General features: G+C 47.7%; 1 protein-coding gene across 21 annotated transcripts in view; it reads left to right on the forward strand.

Moving 5' to 3' along the window:
- The window catches only part of LOC122540584 (pleckstrin homology-like domain family B member 1), a 413,532-nt gene that overhangs the window by 13,732 nt on the left and 378,922 nt on the right, over positions 1-20,878 (forward strand). The window contains exon 1 of one of the 21 annotated variants that reach the window (XM_043676473.2): positions 13,040-13,305. The exons of the other annotated variants lie outside the window; for them this stretch is intronic. The gene's annotated coding sequence lies outside the window, so the exon portion shown is untranslated. Of the gene's footprint in view, positions 1-13,039; positions 13,306-20,878 lie in introns of those variants that run through there. 21 annotated transcript variants of the gene reach the window in all.

Genomic DNA, 20,878 nt, shown 5'->3' on the forward strand with positions numbered 1-20,878 from the left:
TCCAATTGGCAGGGGCATGGGGTAGGATGGAACATGAGTTTACCAAACATAAAAGCAATTCTTTATTAAATTCTCATGTAAACCAGCAGACAGCAGCATGGGGACAGAGGTCGGCTCATAGATAGTACAGCCCAGACTCTAATACCACTTCGTGTGGCCTGATCAGAGACTATTGGCTTCAGGGATTCATGGTCATATGCTGTGTTAAGAATTGAGAGTACTTTATTCACTAAATGAGTAACACAGGAGCTCTGGAAACTGATCTGGTGATAAGACTTTGAGAGAAAGCAGGAACTGGGTATTGACTTGGAGTGGTGGACTAGGCTTGAACGGCTGAATGGCCGACACCTGCTCCCATTTTCTCTGTTTCGATGAGTCTCACTAGAGCAGCTGGGGAATTTAAATTCAATTCATTATATCAATCTGGAATAAGAAGTAAGTTCTGGTAATGGTGACTATTCAATTATAATTATTGGGTAGACATGACCTGGTTCACTAATGTCTTTTGGGGAATGGAAGTTTGCTGTACTCACCTGGTTGGCCCTATCACAATGGATCAAATGGCCTCCCTGTTAACCATCTATGATCCTGTCACTCCAGTCCCACTGCAGTGTGGCTGACTCTCGCATTTTCTCTGAAATGGTCAGGCAAGCCACTCACTTCAGTGTGGACACACACACACACACTCACACACACACATACCTCAGCCATCACTGAGTCATTCACATCCTCTGCATAAATCTAAAAGTGTATTTGGGGAGAGAGGGGAGGATTGAGTATTCAAAAAAAAAGCCACTTGAGTTTTTACAAGATGCAAGCATTGGCATCCAAACCCATCAACTTGATAATTTTGGTAACAAGTTTCAAAACTACAGAACTGACTGTCTGGGAGTGGTCCAGTTTGATGACTGTTGCGCTAATCCTTTGGAGTTTGCTTGTTGGATTGTGTCTGTGTGTTTGAAATGAAGTGCCCATCAAAATAATTACAGGTGCCAAATATGGGACACAGGCCTAAAGCCTTTGTTTTTATTCTTTCCTTCCGACAGCGCGATGTAAACTTCAGTCAATGCCACCAAATCTTCCCCAAGTGAGTCAAAGTGTTGGTGGTGACAGCCAATGGGTGGGGACCTCACTCTGCCAGATGGCTCACAGTGGCAAACATATCCTTCAGTCCCAGTTGATGGGAAGCAAACAGAGACATAATCCCCAACTAATGCCTTTCACCTCCAATGTCTACAGGGTAGGGAATAGAGATTGAAGCTTCAAACTCCTCTCCAGAGGGAGTGTGGTGTTCAGACTTAGCAGACAGGCAGTTCCTTGGCCCGCTATTGGAGACTGGGCTTTGCCAAATCAACAATGCTATTTTGTAGAAAGAAAGTTGTTGCTGTGCAGATTGATGTGGAGGTGCTGGTGTTGGTCTGGGGTGGACAAAGTCAGAAGTCACATGACATCAGGTTGTAGTCCTGCAGCTTTATTTGAACTCAGCAAGCTTTTGGAGCGCTGCTCCTTCATCAAGTGAAGAGGAGGGAAGCAGACAGGCACAGAATATGTGAGCGGAAAAGGTGGGTCAAGGGATATATGCCCAGTGCCTTTGTCCACAACAAACTTGCACTTCATCTGTACCATGAACAGTTATTCAGTTAACAGACAGGAAGGTTTTTTTAGTGTTTTAAAAATTCCTACTTTGTCTTTTGTTTTCTCTCTCTGGCAATTTCTCATGATAAAAGTCCTCTTTCTGCCAATATTTTGAAGCAAGTATCTCACTCACTTTTTTCTTGTGTGTGTCTTGTTTTTCATTCAGGCTTTACATTAACTCATCTCTCTCTCTCTCTCACTCTCTCTGTGATCTTGCGTCTCATTCACGCTCTTCCCCGCCCTCCTAGTCAGAGATTCAAGGTAGAAGCAGGATTTATAAAAGTTACATATGCTCAGTTTCATTAATATTCAGCAATAAATCCTTCAAGAAAGGTAACATCATTTGGACAGTGTATTTGATAGCACGGAAATCCAAACGGCCTTGGATCAGATCAGGGGGTTCCTGCAGTCAGGATGTCTGATATCCCATTACTGTGGATTGAGTTTATTCGCACCCTCTGAAGTTACTGTGGAAAAAAGTGGTTGTCCTTTCCAGACGGCAGTGCCAAGTGAGGCAGGAAGTATGTGGAGAATACCTCTTCAGTCAAATGTCTAAATTTAACCAGGACTGCTTCACGCCCACAGGAAGTTGGGAAAGGTTTGTCCTGTAACTAAGCACAACTTCATATTACAGACACATTATCCTCAGGGCATCGTGGAAACTGTTTATTAAGAAGACCAGTCTTTTTTTCTTGGAGAGCCTCCTAAGGAGTTTTAGCACTGGGTTGGGTTCCTCTGAGTTGCCGATGCTGGAAGAGCACAGCAGTTCAGGCAGCATCCAAGGAGCTTCGAAATTGACGTTTCGGGTAAAAGCCCTTCATCAGGAATAAAAGCAGTGAGTCTGAAGTGTGGAGAGATAAGCTAGAGGAGGGTGGGAGTGGGGAGAGAGTAGCATAGAGTACAATAGGTGAGTGGGGGAGGGGATGAAGGTGATAGGTCAGGGAGGAGAGGGTGGAGTGGATAGGTGGAAAAGGAGATAGGCAGGTAGGACAAGTCCGGACAAGTCATGGGGACAGTGCTGAGCTGGAAGTTTGGAACTAGCGTGAGGTGGGGGAAGGGGAAATGAGGAAACTGTTGAAGTCCACATTGATGCCCTGGGGTTGAAGTGTTCCGAGGCGGAAGATGAGGCGTTCTTCCTCCAGGCGTCTGGTGGTGAGGGAGCGGCAGTGAAGGAGGCCCAGGACCTCCATGTCCTCGGCAGAGTGGGAGGGGGAGTTGAAATGTTGGGCCACGGGGTGGTATGGTTGATTGGTGCAGGTGTCCGGGAGATGTTCCCAAGATCCTCCTTCCCAAGATCCACCCGCCTGACCACCCTGGCCGACCCATTGTCTCAGCATGCTCCCGCCCCACTGAACTCATCTCTACCTACCTCGACACTGTCCTATCCCCCCTAGTCCAGGAACTCCCCACATACGTTCGAGACACCACCCACGCCCTCCACCTCCTCCAAGACTTCCGTTTCCCCGGCCCCCAACGCCTCACCTTCACCATGGATATCCATTCCATCAACACCTCCATCCGCCATGACCAGGGCCTCCAAGCCCTCAGTTTTTTCCTCTCCAGACGTCCCCAACAGTACCCTTCCACCGACACTCTCATTCGTTTGGCCGAACTGGTCCTCGCCCTTAACAATTTCTCCTTTGAATCCTCCCACTTCCTCCAGACCAAAGGGGTAGCCATGGGCACACGTATGGGCCCCAGCTATGCCTGTCTCTTTGTTGGCTATGTAGAGCAGTTGATCTTCCGTAATTACACAGGCACCACTCCCCACCTCTTCCTCCGCTACATTGATGACTGCATTGGCGCCACCTCGTGCTCCCGCGAGGAGGTTGAGCAATTCATCTACTTCACCAACACATTCCACCCTGACCTTAAATTTACCTGGACCAACTCTGACACCTTCCTCCCCTTCCTGGACCTCTCCATCTCCATTAATGACGACCGACTTGACACTGACATTTTTTACAAACCCACCAACTCCCACAGCTACCTGGATTACACCATTTCCCACCCCATCTCTTGCAAAAATGCCATCCCGTATTCCCAATTCCTCCGCCTCCGCCGTATCTGCTCACAGGAGGAGCAGTTCCACCATAGAACACACCAGATGGCCTCCTTCTTTAGAGACCGCAATTTCCCTTCCCACGTGGTTAAAGATGTCTTCCAACGCATCTCGTCCACATCCCGCACCTCTGCCCTCAGACCCCACCCCTCCAACCGTAACAAGGACAGAACGCCCCTGGTGCTCATCTTCCATCCTACCAACCTTCGCATAAACCAAATCATCCGCCGACATTTCTGCCACCTCCAAACAGACCCCACCACCAGGAATATATTTCTCTCCCCACCCCTTTCCGCCTTCCGCAAAGACCGTTCCCTCCGTGACTACCTGGTCAGGTCCATGCCCCCCTACAACCCACCCTCCCATCCTGGCACTTTCCCCTGCCACCGCAGGAACTGTAAAACCTGTGCCCACACCTCCTCCCTCACCTCTATCCAAGGCCCTAAAGGAGCCTTCCACATCCATCAAAGTTTCACCTGCACATCCACTAATATCATTTGTTGTATCCGTTGCTCCCGATGCGGTCTCCTCTACATTGGGGAGACTGGGCGCCTCCTAGCAGAGCACGTTAGGGAACATCTCCGGGACACCCGCACCAATCAACCACACCATCCCGTGGCCCAACATTTCAACTCCCCCTCCCACTCTGCCAAGGACATGGAGGTCCTGGGCCTCCTTCACTGCCGCTCCCTCACCACCAGGCGCCTGGAGGAAGAACGCCTCACCTTCCGCCTCGGAACACTTCAACCCCAGGGCATCAATGTGGACTTCAACAGTTTCCTCATTTCCCTACCCCACCTCACCCTAGTTCCAAACTTCCAGCTCAGCACTGTCCCCATGACTTGTCCAGACTTGTCCTACCTGCCTATCTCCTTTTCCACCTATCCACTCCACCCTCTCCTCCCTGACCTATCACCTTCATCCCCTCCCCCACTCACCCATTGTACTCTATGCTACTCTCTCCCCACCCCCACCCTCCCCTAGCTTATCTCTCCACGCTTCAGGCTCACTGCCTTTATTCCTGATGAAGGGCTTTTACCCGAAACGTTGATTTCGCTGCTCCTCGGATGCTGCCTGAATTGCTGTGCTCTTCCAGCACCACTGATCCAGAATCTGGTTTCCAGCATCTGCAGTCATTGTTTTTTCCTCTGATTCACCGTCTAAAACGGGCAGCGCACGGTCTCCCCTACAATGTAACGCACGGGAGCTCGCCTCTTGCTCCAGGAGTGCCTCGGTAGAATTTCACTCTCTTATTCCGGTGGCGAAGGCATGTCCATCTCTGATTCTTGACAATGCTCGATGGAGAGGGTGAACCTACAGAGCCTTTCCAACTGTTTTACAGAACACAGCACGGTTTGCTCCCGCACCAGTTGCGAATCTGTGTTGACCCACGTGTTTGTTCAGGACCATCGCACCCACCCGAAATTTATACATCACATCCTCACATTGACCATGCCTCTTCCCTGTGCAGGGACATTTCCGTGATTCTTACACTAAACCTCGTCCCCTGTATCAAACTGTATCTCTCGCTTGGTGGGATCTTGTCACCAGCACTGATGTTCCTGCTGCAGTTTCAGCCTCCAACCCCCCTCTCCCTCCAAGTCCTGATGCAGAGTCTTCTCCCCATTACCAACTCTGCTGGAACTATCGCTGTGGTTGTGAGAGGGGTGGTCCGATAATCAAACAGGACCCAGGACAGTTTGGTATCAAGTAAAGCTGTAGGCTGTTTTTTTTTAGCTTTCCTTCAAAGTTTGGACTGCTGTTTCTGTCAGACATTGGATATGGATGATATGGAGTTGTCCTTCTGTAATAAAATCCTTTCGACTTTAGGAAACACCTAAATACCCTGATGATAAACGAAGGCCCATTATTTGTACCCAACACTTCCAGAACTCTGTGTTGAAAAAGATGTGCACAGTTTTTCTATAGTGAGCTGGTCTCTCCAGGTCCACAAAGGTTTCTATTCTATTTGAGGTGCCTGTTTGAAGTCCAGTTGGGTTTTAGCTACTTGGTATTTTGCATTGTTACATTATTAATTCCACATACAAGCATCTTAGCATCTTATTAAGGGTTAAGCCAAAGCTTTGGCCAGTCAACTTAATCTCATCAAAAATCCCAAAACGGATTCCCCTTGTTCTCGAATTACTGAGTAAAACTGATAGGGTCTCAAAATTGGAGGAAGCTTGGGCTGTAATCTTCCTTAACTGTGTCTATCAACTCCTGAAAGGTTTTGGTATCTGATGCCTCAGGGAATGTTAGACTCCAAATAACTGAAAAGGCTGTCGCTCCACAGGTTGTCAGGAGAATTACTTGTTTTTTTATGTCTGTTGCGAAGTCGTTTGTCCAGAAAAAAGGAACATATTCTTTCCACAAGGCAAAAGTGAGGACTGCAGATGCTGGAAACAAGAGTTTAGATCAGAGTGGTACTGGAACTCTTTGCTACCTTCTCCCCAGCCTCCCCCCCCCACCCCGCCCCATTTATCCCTCCACTCTGGAGGCTTCTTGCTTCTATTCCTGATGAAGGACTTTTGCCCGAAACATCGATTTTCCTGCTCCTTGGATGCTGCCTAACCTGTGCTTTTCCAGCACCAATCTGATCTAAACCCCCATATTCTTTCCACATACTGGGCATAGTGCTCGATGTCAGGATTGAATAGGTCAGACATCCCAAATAACAGCATGATGCCAGAAATGCGTACCACAACTCAAAGACAACTGTTGTGAGTGAGTTTCTTCAGGATCATATTCTCACGCTCGTCACTGAAATAATTCCACAGAGGCTGGTATCTGTCACCAAGTCACCCTTTATTTACCCATGAACGGTCTTTGACCTTAGTCTTGCCTCATTCAGACTCAGCTACCAGAGTGTTGGCATCTCTCACACTCCCCCTTTTGTCCGTCAGCCAGGGCTCCCTGATTGGACCAGGTTAACAGCCCCAATCAGGCAACTCAGATTCTATGAGGTCCACCTGGCTGACCCTGTTACAATCACTGCAGTTACTGGTGGCAGTGAAGGGTTTGTTACCCCTCTATATCAAAACTGTTGTGTGAATAATGTCCCTGAGCCAAAGTTGTGGATGCAGTGACTGTTAACAATTTGTTGACAAGGGACTGCATTTCAGGGGAAGAGGCCTTCCTTTTAGAAAAGGAATGAGGAGAAATCCGTTTAGTCAGTTTGTTTGTGGAATTCCATTCCCAGGCGGTGCTGGAGATTGTGTCACTGAATTTATTCAAAGCTGCGCTTTGTGAATTTTTGATCAATGGGGAAGTCAAGGGTTAAGGTGAGCAGACTGGGAGAGTGCAGTTGAGGACACAGTCACATCAGCTGTGTTCTAATGGCATAGTAGAGCTTGCTTGATTGACTGAATGGCCAACTTCCCCATCTATCTCCCAGCTTCCATTGTCTAGGAGAAAGTGAGGACTGTAGATGCTGGAGATCAGAGTAGGAAGTGTGGTGCTGGAAAAGCACAGCAGGTCAGGCAGCATCCGAAGAGCAGGAGAGTCGATGGTTTGGGCATCAGCTCTTCATCAGGAATGTCCTGATGTTCTGCTTGAAACGTTGATTCTCCTGCTCCTCGGATACTGTCTGACTGGCTGTGCTTTTCCAGCACCGCATATTTTGACTAGGTTCCATTGTCTGTCAGTTGTAGCTCAATAAAGATTCATTGGCCCTGGTCCCACTCTTGACACGTCAGAATAAAGTCAAGGCTGACAGTCCAACTTGATTTCCCGCAGTCGACAGAAGAAGGTTTGGGATCCCAGAGGGGAGGGGAGGTGGGGAGGGATGAGATGTGGGGATAGGTGTAACAGACAGCTGTGTCTGGAGCTCTTCCTGATACATCCAAAGATGTGCAGGCTGGGTGGATTAGCCATGGCAAATGTGGGGTTACAGGGATAGGGCAGGGAGAGGATCTGTGTGGGGTGCTCTTCAGAGGCTCTGTGCACACTCAATGGGCTGAATGGCCTCTTTCTGCACTATTAGGATTCTGTGATTCTATACTTGTACGTTTCTGTCTCCAGCCTTTCTCAGCAACAATTACATCTCTCTCTGGGACAGACAGTGCTCCAACACTGTTGGTCATCTGTCTGATGTCCTTAATAAGATGATGAATGTGGTGTTTTTCTTTCTTTTATTCATTCTTGGGATGTGGCCATCATTGGATGGGCCAACATTTTTGCCCATCTCTTAACTGCCCTGGAGAATGTGGTAGTGAATTAGAGTCATGTGGTGCAGGTACAGGAGAGATTTGCAGGATTTTGACCCAGCACCTCCACACACATCATTTATTGCATATGCTGCACCCGATGTGGCCTCCTCTATATTAGGGAGACAGGCCGCCTACTTGCGGAACATTTCAGAGAACACCTCTGGGACACCCGCACCAACCAACCCAACCCTGATATATTTCCAAACTGGGCAGTAAGGAGGCTGTCTGCCAGGAGATTGCACCAATGGTTGTCTAGCTGGTTAATGTAGACCCAGACTCCTGAGCTGGTGCCAATATCAGAGTCTGGACGAACACAGGGAAGTTTGGGGTTTCCCTATTGTTTGTAGGAAATATGCTGAAAATGTGTTGCTGGAAAAGCGCAGCAGGTCAGGCAGCATCCAAGGAGCAGGAGAATCGACGATTTGGGCATGAGCCCTTCTTCAGGAATGAGGAAAGTGTGTCCAGCAGGCTAAGATAAAAGGTAGGGATGAGGGACTTGGGGTAGGGGCGTTGGAAATGCGATAGGTGGAAGGAGGTCAAGGTGAGGGTGATAGGCCGGAGTGGGGGTGGGGGCGGAGAGGTCAGGAAGAAGATTGCAGGTTAGGAAGGCGGTGCTGAGTTCGAGGGATTTGACTGAGACAAGGTGGGGGGAGGGGAAATGAGGAAACTGGAGAAATCTGAGTTCATCCCTTGTGGTTAGAGAGTTCCTAGGTGGAAGATGAGGCGTTCTTCCTCCAACTGTTGTGTTGCTATGGTCTGGCGATGGAGGAGTCCAAGGACCTGCATGTCCTTGGTGGAGTGGGAGGGGGAGTTGAAGTGTTGAGCCACGGGGTGGTTGGGTTGGTTGGTGCGGGTGTCCCAGAGGTGTTCTCTGAAACGTTCCGCAAGTAGGCGGCCTGTCTCCCCAATATAGAGGAGGCCACATCGGGTGCAGCGGATGCAATAAATGATGTGTGTGGAGGTGCAGGTGAATTTGTGGCGGATATGGAAGGATCCCTTGGGGCCTTGGAGGGAAGTAAGGGGGGAGGTGTGGGCACAAGTGTTGCATTTCTTGCGGTTGCAGGGGAAGGTGCCGGGAGTGGAGGTTGGGTTGGTGGGGAGGTGTGAACCTGATGAGGGAGTCACGGAGGGAGTGGTCTTTTCGGAACGCTGATAGGGGAGGGGAGGGAAATATATCCCTGGAGGTGGCGGAAATGATGGCGGATGATACGCTGTATATGGGGTTTGGTGGGGTGGTAGGTGAGGACCAGTGGGGTTCTGTCCTGGTGGCGGTTGGAGGGGCGGGGCTCCTGGGCGGAGGAGCGGGAAGTGGAGGAGATGCGGTGGAGAGCATCGTCGACTACGTCTGGCGGGAAATTGCGGTCCTTGAAGAAGGAGGCCATCTGGGTTGTACGGTATTGGAACTGGTCCTTCTGGGAGCAGATGCGGCGGAGTCGAAGGAATTGGGAATATGGGATGACGTTTCTACAGGGGGTGGGGTGGGAGGAGGTGTAGTCTAGGTAGCTGTGGGAGTTGGTCGGTTTATAGTAAATGTCCGTGTTGATTTGGTCGCCCGAGATAGAAATGGAAAGGTCTAGGAAGGGGAGGGAGGAGTCTGAGACTGTCCAGGTGAATTTGAGGTCGGGGTGGAAGGTGTTGGTAAAGTCGATGAACTGTTCTACCTCCTCGTGGGAGCACGAGGCGGCGCCGATACAGTCATCGATGTAGCGGAGGAAAAGGTGGGGGGTGGTGCCAGTGTAGCTGCGGAAGATGGACTGTTCCACATATCCTACGAAGAGGTGCCCACCCTCTGACGACCCCTTCTCTCTCCTCCAACACACCCCATCCACCTGGACACCCTGTGCTGGCCTCTTACCTGCCCTCGATCTCTTCATAGCCAACTGCTGCCGCGACATTATCCGCCTCAACTTCTCCACCCCTCTCAACCACTCTAACCTCTCACCCTTGGAATGTGCAGCCCTCCACTCCCTCCATTCCAACCCCAACCTCGCTATCAAACCGGCAGACAAGGGAGGCGCGGTAGTAGTTTGGCGCACCGACCTTTACACCGCTGAGGCCAAACGCCAGCTCGCAGATACCTCCTCCTACTGCCCCCTTGACCATGACCCCACCCCCCACCACCAAACCATCATCTCCCAGACCATCCATAACCTCATCACCTCAGGGGACCTCCCATCCACCGCCTCCAACCTCATAATCCCACAACCCCGCACCGCCCGCTTCTACCTCCTGCCCAAAATCCACAAACCTGACTGCCCCGGCCGACCCATTGTCTCAGCCTGCTCCTGTCCCACCGAACTCATCTCTGCATACCTCGACACAGTCCTGTCCCCCTTAGTCCAAGAACTCCCCACCTACGTTCGGGACACCACCCACGCCCTCCACCCCCTCCATGATTTTCGCTTCCCCGGTCCCCAACGCCTTATCTTCACCATGGACATCCAGTCCCTGTACACCTCCATCCCCCATCACGAAGGACTCAAAGCCCTCCGCTTCTTCCTTTCCTGCCGTACCGACCAGTACCCTTCCACTGACACCCTCCTTCGACTGACTGAACTGGTCCTCACCCTGAACAACTTCTCTTTCCAATCCTCCCACATCCTCCAAACCAAAGGAGTAGCCATGGGCACTCGCATGGGCCCCAGCTATGCCTGCCTCTTCGTAGGATATGTGGAACAGTCCATCTTCCGGAGCTACACTGGCACCACCCCCCACCGTTTCCTCCGCTACATCGATGACTGTATCGACGCTGCCTCGTGCTCCCACGAGGAGGTTAAACAGTTCATCCACTTTACCAACACCTTCCACCCCGACCTCAAATTTACCTGGACCATCTAAGACTCCTCCCTCCCCTTCCTAGACCTTTCCATTTCTATCTCGGGCGACCGACTCAACATGGACGTTTGCTATAACCCGACCAACTCCCACAGCTACCTAGACTACACCTCCTCCCAATCTGCCCCCTGTAAAAACGCCATCCCATATTCCCAATTCCTTCGTCTCCGCCACATCTGCTCCCAGGAGAACCTGTTCCAATACCGTACAACCCAGATGGCCTCCTTCTTCAAAGACTGCAAATTCCCCCCAGACGTGATCGACGATGCCCTCCACCGCATCTCCTCCACTTCCCGCTCCTCCGCCCTTGAGCCCCGCCCCTCCAACCGCCACCAGGACAGAACCCCACTGGTCCTCACCTACCACCCCACCAACCTCCATATACAGCGTATCATCCGCCGTCATTTCTGCTACTTCCAAACAGACCCCATCACCAGGGATATATTTCCCTCCCCTTCCCTATCAGCGTTCTGAAAAGACCACTCCCTCCGTGACTCCCTCGTCAGGTCCACACCCCCAACCAACCCAACCTCCACTCCCGGCACCTTCCCCTGCAACCGCAAGAATTGCAAAACTTGCGCCCATACCTCCCCCCTTACTTCCCTCCAAGGCCCCAAGGGATCCTTCCATATCCGCCACAAATTCACCTGCACCTCCACACACATCATTTACTGCATCCGCTGCACACGATGTGGCCTCCTCTATATTGGGGAGACAGGCCGCCTACTTGCGGAACGTTTCAGAGAACCCCTCTGGGACACCCGCACCAACCAACCCAACCACCCCGTAGCCCAACACTTCAACTCCCCCTCCCACTCCACCAAGGACATGCAGGTCCTTGGACTCCTCCAACGCCAGACCAAAGCAATACGACGGTTAGAGGAAGATCGCCTCATCTTCCGCCTAGGAACCCTCCAACCACAAGGGATGAACTCAGATTTCTCCGGTTTCCTCATTTCCCCTCCCCCCACCATGTCTCAGTCAAATCCCTCGAACTCAGCACTGCCTTCCTAACCTGCAATCTTCCTCCTGACCTCTCCGCCCCCACCCCCACTCCGGCCCATCACCCTCACCTTGACCTCCTTCCACCTATCGCATTTCCAACGCCCCTCCTCCAAGTCCCTCCTCCTTACCTTTTATCTTAGCCTGCTGGACACACTTTCCTCATTCCTGAAGAAGGGCTCATGCCCGAAACGTCGATTCTCCTGTTCCTTGGATGCTGTCTGACCTGCTGCGCTTTTCCAGCAACACATTTTCAGCTCTGATCTCCAGCATCTGCAGTCCTCACTTTTTCCTTTGTAAGAAGTATGGCAGTCCATGTTGTGCACAGCAAGCTCCCAATAATCACACTGAGGCAAGGGCCAGATCAACAGTTTTACTGATGTTGGTTGCAAGATAAACCTTGGCCAGGACACTGGGAATAACCAGTGTCTAAATTATCCACCATCAGATGGCAACATGTGCACCCTCAAATTCTCCAGTGTTGTGTATATGTCTGTTACTGTGTGCAATGTGTGTCCTCCTGTTTGTATACATGCATTAGCTTGTGCACGCGTGTTTTCCTGTTTGTATGTTGGCATGCACGCATGTGTCCTCCTGTTCGTGTGTGTGTGTGTGTTAGCACGTGCATGTGTGTCCTCTTGTTTGTACATATGTTAGCATATACACGTGTCTTCCTGTTTGTGTGTGTGTGTGCAATGTGGGCATGTGTTGATGCTAGGTTAAGATACAGTAATATGCTCACTTTTATCAAACCAACTCTCCAGTTTTCTGGCCAATGCCAGTTGTAGCACAGTGCCCATACACTGTGTTGCAGTACTGTGGGCATTTCAGCTAAATTGAAGATAATTAATTTGTAAACAAAAAGTGTTTCAGTGCGTTTGAATTTTGTACAACCCTGATTTAAAGAAGCTTAGTTAGATTGAGAAACAGAATTTACAATAAAATTTATGTTGGATTTTGTTGAATGAGGTTAATCTGTGACTTTCTATCTCATAACTGCTTGACTGTTATATTAAGTTCTGTTGGGAATAAAAGACAAACAGGGGTGTGTGTCCATGCTGTTTGCAGCCAGGTTGGGAGAGAGGCCGTGTGGGGTTTTCATTTGGCACTGTTGATACTTAGTGCTTACATTTCTCCTTTCTGGCATTTTAAACTGAAGGCCTTTCTCCCTTCAATGAACAAGTGCACTGTTTGCAAATCTTTTTCACATGAATAAAGGCAGCCTTGTTGTTTGGTCAGGGTGGAGGAGCAGGGTCACATTGCTTTAGGCTGGGCTAGTTTGACAGGCAACCCTCAGTCTGAGAGCTCCCGCCTTTGCCAATTGCACCCCCTCTTTCTCTCTTACTAATCCTTCTATCTTCTCACTTGCTTTCTGTCCATCCATGTCTTGGTTTTCGTGGAGAGTACAAGGAGTTTGTTCGCACTGTAAGGAATTGCTAAAAAGGTTAATATTGACACAGGACTTTGGGTGGCTTTTGGAGAATTGATCCATGAGAATAACACCACATGGATGTTTTGGTATTCGAGAAGTGATTCTACAGGAGCGCCTGAACAGAGTGAAAGGTACATTTTTCATCCACTATTTGAATTTTTAGGTACACTGTATCTTTGTCAGGCATTCTAACTTTCCTTAAACAATGTTGTTCTGGTAATTGCAACACCTCTTTTGTCTTTGTAGAGCAATAAATGAGTGTGTTCCGATATTAGATCTTAATCGAACCTCACTTTCCTCCCTTCTGCCCTTTTGTTTTAATATTTAACTATCTGTCTAGGCGTTTTTAAAAAGACAGCACAGTCTGTTTCTTAGATGTGATCTGTACTAACTCATTTCAGGTTGTAATATTAATTACAAAAGTGTATTTCTATGCGTGTGTTTGTGAGATGCTGAACATCTGATTGCAAGAGTATGAGTGCAGATGGTGAATATGTCAGTGTGAGTGTGGGAGTGCGATGGTGAATGTGTGAGTGTGGGAGTGCGATGGTGAATGTGAGAGTGTGAGTGTGGGAGTGCGATAGTGAATGTGAGAGTGTGAGTGTGGGAGTGCGATGGTGAATGTGAGAGTGTGAGTGTGGGAGTGCGATGGTGAATGTGAGAGTGTGAGTGTGGGAGTGCGATGGTGAATGTGAGAGTGTGAGTGTGGGAGTGCGATGGTGAATGTGAGAGTGTGAGTGTGGGAGTGCGATGGTGAATGTGAGAGTGTGAGTGTGGGAGTGCGATGGTGAATGTGAGAGTGTGAGTGTGGGAGTGCGATGGTGAATGTGAGAGTGTGAGTGTGGGAGTGTGATGGTGAATGTGAGAGTGTGAGTGTGGGAGTGCGATGGTGAGTGTGAGTGTGGGAGTGCGATAGTGAATGTGACAGTGCAGATGGTGAATGTGAGAGTGTGAGTGTGGGAGTGCGATAGTGAATGTGACAGTGCAGATGGTGAATGTGAGAGTGAGAGTGTGAATGTGTGAGTGTGTATGAGCATGTAGTTGGTGAATGTGAGAGAGTGTGTGTGCGAGAGTGCAGTGGTGAATGTGAGAGTGTGAGTGCGAGTGTGCTGATAGTGAGTGTGAGAGTGCAGATGGTGAATATGTGAGTGCGAGTGTGTGTGAAAGTGCAGATGGTAAATGTGAGAGTGTGAGAGTGCGGATGGTGAAGGTGTGAGTGTGAGTGAATGTGCAGATGGTGAATGTGTGAGTGTGAGTATGTGTGAGAGTGCAGATGGTGAAGGTGTGAGTGTGAGTGAATGTGCAGATGGTGAATGTGTGAGTGTGAGTATATGTGAGAGTGCAGATGGTGAAGGTGTGAGTGTGAGTGAATGTGCAGATGGTGAATGTGTGAGTGTGAGTATATGTGAGAGTGCAGATGGTGAATGTGTGAGTGTGAGTATGCGTGACAGTGCAGATGGTGAAGGTGTGAGTGTGAGTGAAAGTGCAGATGGTGAATGTGGGAGTGTGTGTGTGAGTGCTGAATATGTACATGTGTGTGAGAGTGGGGGTGCTGAATGTGTGAGTGTGGGAGTGGGATGATGGATGTGAGAGTGAGGGTGTGGTGAGTGTGAGTGCTGTTGATATTGTGTGTATCTTATTTGAAAGTAATTCCTCTGAAACTTGTGACAACAATCCATTGGATTGATAGAAAGATTTACTGTAAGCTCCTCGTATGTATAGAAATAAACTCCATGTAAAGGCAAAGCACATTATCCAGTAAACAACTGAATTAAAACTGCTGCGTGCTGAGCACATCTGCACTAGTATCTGAAAGTTTGAGATTACTATTAACACACTGCAGAAAGTTCCTCTCCTCCTTACCACACATACTATCCATGATGTGCACGAGTATCACTGTATAATACCTCACTCTGTTGCTGGACTGTACTGTCTTGTCTAAACAAGTGCGACCCTTTTCCTTTCTGAGATGTCGTGGGGCTCCAGGTGTGTGGAGTAAATGCAAATTTTCATGTCTGTCAGCTTGCAAACCTGTTATTGTGTTGCTTACAGTTTCAATGGAAAAACGTATTTTCAATTTGAAATAGAAGCATAGACGCATGAGGCACAGTAGGAAGCCATTTGGTCCATCAGCTCTGTGCTGACTCTTTCAAAAAGGAAACCAGTTGCTCCTGGTCCCTCATTCCCCAATTCCCATTTTCACTTCAATCTTAAGGGTTTTTAAAGGACGTGGCTGCAGAGATAGTGGAGGCATTGTTCGAACTATTCCAGAACCACTGGATTTGAGGAGGATTCCAACAGATCACTAAGGCGTCTCATGTGATGCCTGCTCAAGAATGGAGGGAGACAGAAAACAGGAAACTGTAGGCCCGTTAGCCTAATACCTGTTGCTGGCAAAATACTAGACTCCATTGTTATGGGTGAAATAGCAGGATATTTAGAAAAGCTTACTGCATTCAAACTGAATCAACATCGTTTGTGAAAGAGAAATTGGATTTGACAAAATTGTTGGAATTCTTTGAGGATGTTAAAAGTGAATCGGTAGATGAAATGTATTTGATTTCCAGAAGGCATTTCAATAAGATGCCATTTCAAAGGCTTTTGCACAAGATAGGAGCTCACATTGTTAGGGATGGCTGAGGATTGGTTAACACTCAGAAGCCTGTGGGTCAGGATTACTTGTGTTTCAATAAAAGACCACCTTGTTAAATAAAAAATAACTATCAAACATATTTCAGTCTGGGATCTGGCATGTCCAGTAGTAACATTAGCTGGGATCATAACAGTATTGACTTACTAGTCTAGAGTTCTTTGAAGATATAACAAGCAGAGTTAATAAAGGGGAATGGTCAACGCATTTTATTTGGATTTCCAGAAGGTATTCAATGAAAGTGCCATCTAAAAGATAGTAGCTAAGAGTATTGGGGGTAATGTATCAGCCTGGATTGAGAATTGGTTGACACACGAAATACAGAGAATTGGAAATAAATAATCTTTTCAGGTTGGAAAGATGTAACTGGTGGAGTGCCACAAAGATCAGTCTGAGAGCCTCAATTATTTCCTATTGATACTAATAACTTGGAGGACGGGATAAGGGGCATGTATCTACACTTGCTGACAATACAAAAAGGTGGGAGGACACATTGTGATGAGTACATAAGGAATTTGGAAGAGGATATGCGTAGGTTGAGTGACTGGAGTTTAATGTAGGAAAGTGTGAGGTCATGCACTTTGGTAGGAAGAATCAAAAGGCAAACTATTACTTAAATGAAGGAAGACTCCACAAAAAGCAGAGTGCAGAAAGATCGGGTGATCTTGTGCATGAAACACAAAAGGTTAGAATGCAGGTTTAACAAGTAAATAGGAAAGCAAATGGAATTTTGGCCTTTATTGCTGAGGGGTATGGAACATAGAAGTAGGGAAGTCTTGTTCTAACTGTACAGGGTGTTGGTGACACTACACCTATAGTACTGTGTACAGTTTTGGTCCCCATGTTTAAGGAAGAACATATTGGCAATGGAGACAATTCTAGCCTGACTAGAATGGCTAAACAGGTTAGGCCTTTGTTCATTAGACCTTAGGTCTTATTGAAACATACAAATACTGTGGGGTTTTGACAGGGCAGATGTTGAGACAATGTTTATGCTCGTGGGAAATCTCAAGTTGCGGGACATAGTTACAGAATACGGGAACGTTCATTTCAAACTGAGATGTGAGGGAATTCCTTCTCCCAAAGAGTTGTGGAGGCTACATCACTGGAAGGGTCGAAAGACAAGATTAAAGAGTTTTGAAATATCGGAGAGTTGACATAAATGCTGAGCTATTGGGCTTAAATGATGATAATTTATCCCTCATTGGTTCATGTTTGTAGTACCTATAGCTGTCAGGAAATAAACTTTCCCTTGTTATGTGAGGCAAGTGCTTCTTCTTATTAAGATTCTTATATGGTGTATCCTATACCATTGATATTTGGGCAGGCCATTAGACTCAGCAAAGAAAGGAGTTGTTGCAATGTACTATCCCAACATAAAGCCATCAATGGTTGGTGTCCAGAGCCCATTAAGATACCTTTCCTTTGTTGTGGAATTGTGACCCTGTGCAGGGCTAGTACAAAGAACATCAACCTACAAGTAACAATGAGTTTTAGTGGAGCCGATATTGTCTATGTAAAGTCTAAAAACTTTAACTATTTCTCAAGTGCTTGGATAAGTCCAGCAATGACAACACTCAAGATTGACACCATCCAGGACAAAGCAGCCCACTTGATTGGCACCAGATCTACAAGCATCCACTCCCTCCGCCATCGATGCTCAGTCGCAGCAGTGTGTACTGTCTACGAGATGCACTGCAGAAATTCACCAAAGATCCTTAGACAGCACCTTCCAAATCGACAACCACTTCCATCTAGAAGGTCAAGGGCAGCCGACGCATGGGAGCACCTGCAAGTTCCTCTCTGAGCCTCACCATCTTGACTTGGAAATATATCACCGTTCCTTCAGTGTCGCTGGGTCAAAATCCTGGAATTCCCTCTCTAAAGGCATTGTGGGACCTACAGCACATGGACTGCAGCGATTGAAGAAGGCAGCTCACCCCCACCTTCTCAAGGGCAACTAGGGACTAGCAATAATTGCAGGCCCAGCCAGTGATGCCCACATTCCATGAGTAGCTAAAAGACAGTTCCGTACTATCCTGGGTTCCACGTGTTCCTCTGCCTCTGAAAAGAGAAGTCTGCAAATCCTAATTTCTTTACAAATTGAAAACTTATAGTCCAAAGACTGTGATCATAAAAGGTGACATTTCCAGTGACCACTCCCCAAAGTGCACCATCACCCCCTCCCTCCGCACCCTGGACACTGATTGGTCAGAAAGCTCACACTCTGACTCAGCTGCCAGCTGACCTCCATTAACACACCAATGTGGGAGGGAAGGTATCGAAACCTCAGAAATGAACCCATCCCCACAAAACCCCAGCTCTGACTGATGGACACTGTTCATCTTCTACTGCCACACATAGACAATCATTCCTCATCCGGCAGCCTTCACATGGGCCATGCAACAACAGGAGGCTTCGCCTGTAACTCCACTCCTGTCCGCAATGCTTCCAGGTCCTTTTTCATAGGGAGTCATTCAGTGAGAAAGCGTGCACAGAGCCCAGCGTGATTTTCCCTGAGACTGAGGCTGATGGTCTGGATCTTACCTGTCATGGAGTAGACCTCTGTGGCTCAGTACAATATGGACCAGAGCATTGACTATGGCCCCATTGAGAGGCACCAGTGATATCAAGAAGCATTTCCATTTCTGTACCTCTGGGTGCAAAGGGAAAATTAAATACCTCAAGTTTTGAAGGGTTTTGTTTCTATTGGAAAACTCTGAGTGATATTTTCCTTTTTCTGCCTTTTGGACTTCCCAGTGTATTGTGTTATGAATTGTTACGGTTGGCCATCATTTTGAGTGGATTGGACCAAGTGTAATGATGATCCTATTTTCCTATTTACTTAGAGTCAAGTGTTATCCTAATGTCCACAGAATTATTTCTGTTAAATTCAAATGTAGCTTAACCACTGTCTCAAGTGCAGCTTGTTAAAGACCTGGCATATATTTCTCTTTGTGATAAAGTTTGAACCTTACTTTAAGCAGCTTGTGAACTCACATCCGTTCATGTAAGCAGTTATTGTGTCTCGTGCTAGGTTGACTTCCTTTATGTGATATTGTTTATGTCAGACTTTCTTCACCCCAGACTGGTGAATAATGGTGTTTGAGTGTTTTTTACTACATTCCCAGATGGAGCTGTAAGGTCAAACAATTGTTTCCAAGGTATTGCTTTATGCCAGAGACACGACATTCTCTATCTATTTAGCACCTTCAATGTAATGAAATGTCCCAAGGTGCTTTACAGTGATGTTATAAAACACCGAGCCCCAAAAGGAGAAATTACTTTGGTCAGATGGATAGATTTGGAAGTATACTAAAGGAGGAAAGTGAGGTAGAGATGTGGAGAGGTGTAAGGAAGGAATTCCAGATCTTGGGGCCTCAGTACCTGAAGGTACTGTCAGATGGAGAGATTAAAATTGTGGGTGGCGCAGTGGTTAGCACTGCTGCCTCACAGCGCCAGAGACCCGGGTTCAATTCCTGCCTCAGGCGACTGACTGTGTGGAGTTTGCACATCCTCCCAGTGTCTGCTTGGGTTTCCTCGGGGTGCTCTGGTTTCCTCCCACAGTCCAAAAATGTGCAGGTCAGGTGAATTGACGTGCTAAATTGTTAGGTGCAGGGGTAAATGTAGGGAAATGGTTAGGTGCAGCGGTAAATGAAGGGAAATGGGTCTGGGTGGGTGCGCTTCGGCGGGTTGGTGTGGACTTGGTGGGCTGAAGGGCCTGTTTCCACACTGTAAGTAATCTAATCTAAAATCAGGGATGCTGAAGAGGCCAGAATTCGATACCGCAAAGTCAGATGTCACATGACACTAGGTCATAGTCCAACAGGTTTACTTGAAACCACGAACTTTCAGTCAAATAAATCTGCTGGACTATAGCTTGGTGTCGTGTGACTTCTGACTTTGTCTACCCCAGTCCAACACTGGCACCTCCACATCATGGATATTATAGAGAGTTGTGGCATTGGAGGAGATTACAGATGGGGCAAATTCAAGGACAGAATGTTAAACAACGAAGTGAAGATGTTGCTCAGCTAAGAGCAGGATTCAAACTGAATTAGGATGTAGTTGGACGTAATTAACCATCATTCAATCTTACTGTGCAGAAATGAGGCTGCCCACCACATTACGCCTATACTGGCCCTTTGAAAGAGGTATCTAATTACTCCCCGTCCAACTGCTCTTCCTCCAGAGCTCTGCCATTTTTTTCACATATTTATCCCTTCTGCAAATTTTCAGTAAACCTGATTCCACTGCCATTTCAGTCAGTGCCTTCTATAAACTGAAACGCCGAATTCACTCACCCACCAAGCGGATCCCTGTTCACTCTGGATTCATCTACTCCATGTCAAATCCAGCTTAAGTAATTGCAGTTTTCCTTTAACACAGCATTGTTTGTTTGCAAAAGAAGGTCAAAGAATGAGTTTGAGCGTCACATCATTGTATATCATCTTAGTTGCTTGATGATGTCCATGACCAAACTGATATAACTGAATGCTGACAGATGCATCAAAGTCACTGCCCTCTGGGGCTTAATGAGAATTGCAACTTGGAATCAGAAGATTCAAGAGTGTTTTGAGACCTGTGCCTTTGGGATGAAATGATAAAGCAAGCCTCAATTTGATGGAATTAAAAAACTGGACAGCCTTGACTGGATTGCTTTGCAGTGAGCTGGCAAGGATCTGATGGGCCGAACAACCTCCTGAACCAGAACTGACTCTGTGACTGCATTCAAAGAGTAACAGAGTTCCTTCAGTGTCCTGATCACAGGATATTTCCTGCTCAGTGGAGATCATTAAAGCAGTTTGGGTAGTCATGATCTCATTGTTGTTAGTGGGACCTTGCTGTTGTGCAGGTTACCAGCTTTATTGTTAATGTTGCAACAGTAACTGCACTTTAGAAATCATTTAATGAGTGCCAAAAGAAGAGGAAAACTTGCATTTAGAACCCTTACAGAGTGGAAGCAGGCCATTTGGCTCGTCAAAGCCACACCGACCCTCTGAAGGGCATCTCACCCAGACCCATCCCCCATCCCTGTCACCCTGCATTTCCCA

The sequence above is a fragment of the Chiloscyllium plagiosum genome, unplaced genomic scaffold (genome assembly GCF_037043375.1).
Source record: "Chiloscyllium plagiosum isolate Xiang-an unplaced genomic scaffold, Cpla_swu_hap1 HiC_scaffold_29, whole genome shotgun sequence".
Lineage (NCBI taxonomy): Eukaryota > Metazoa > Chordata > Chondrichthyes > Orectolobiformes > Hemiscylliidae > Chiloscyllium > Chiloscyllium plagiosum.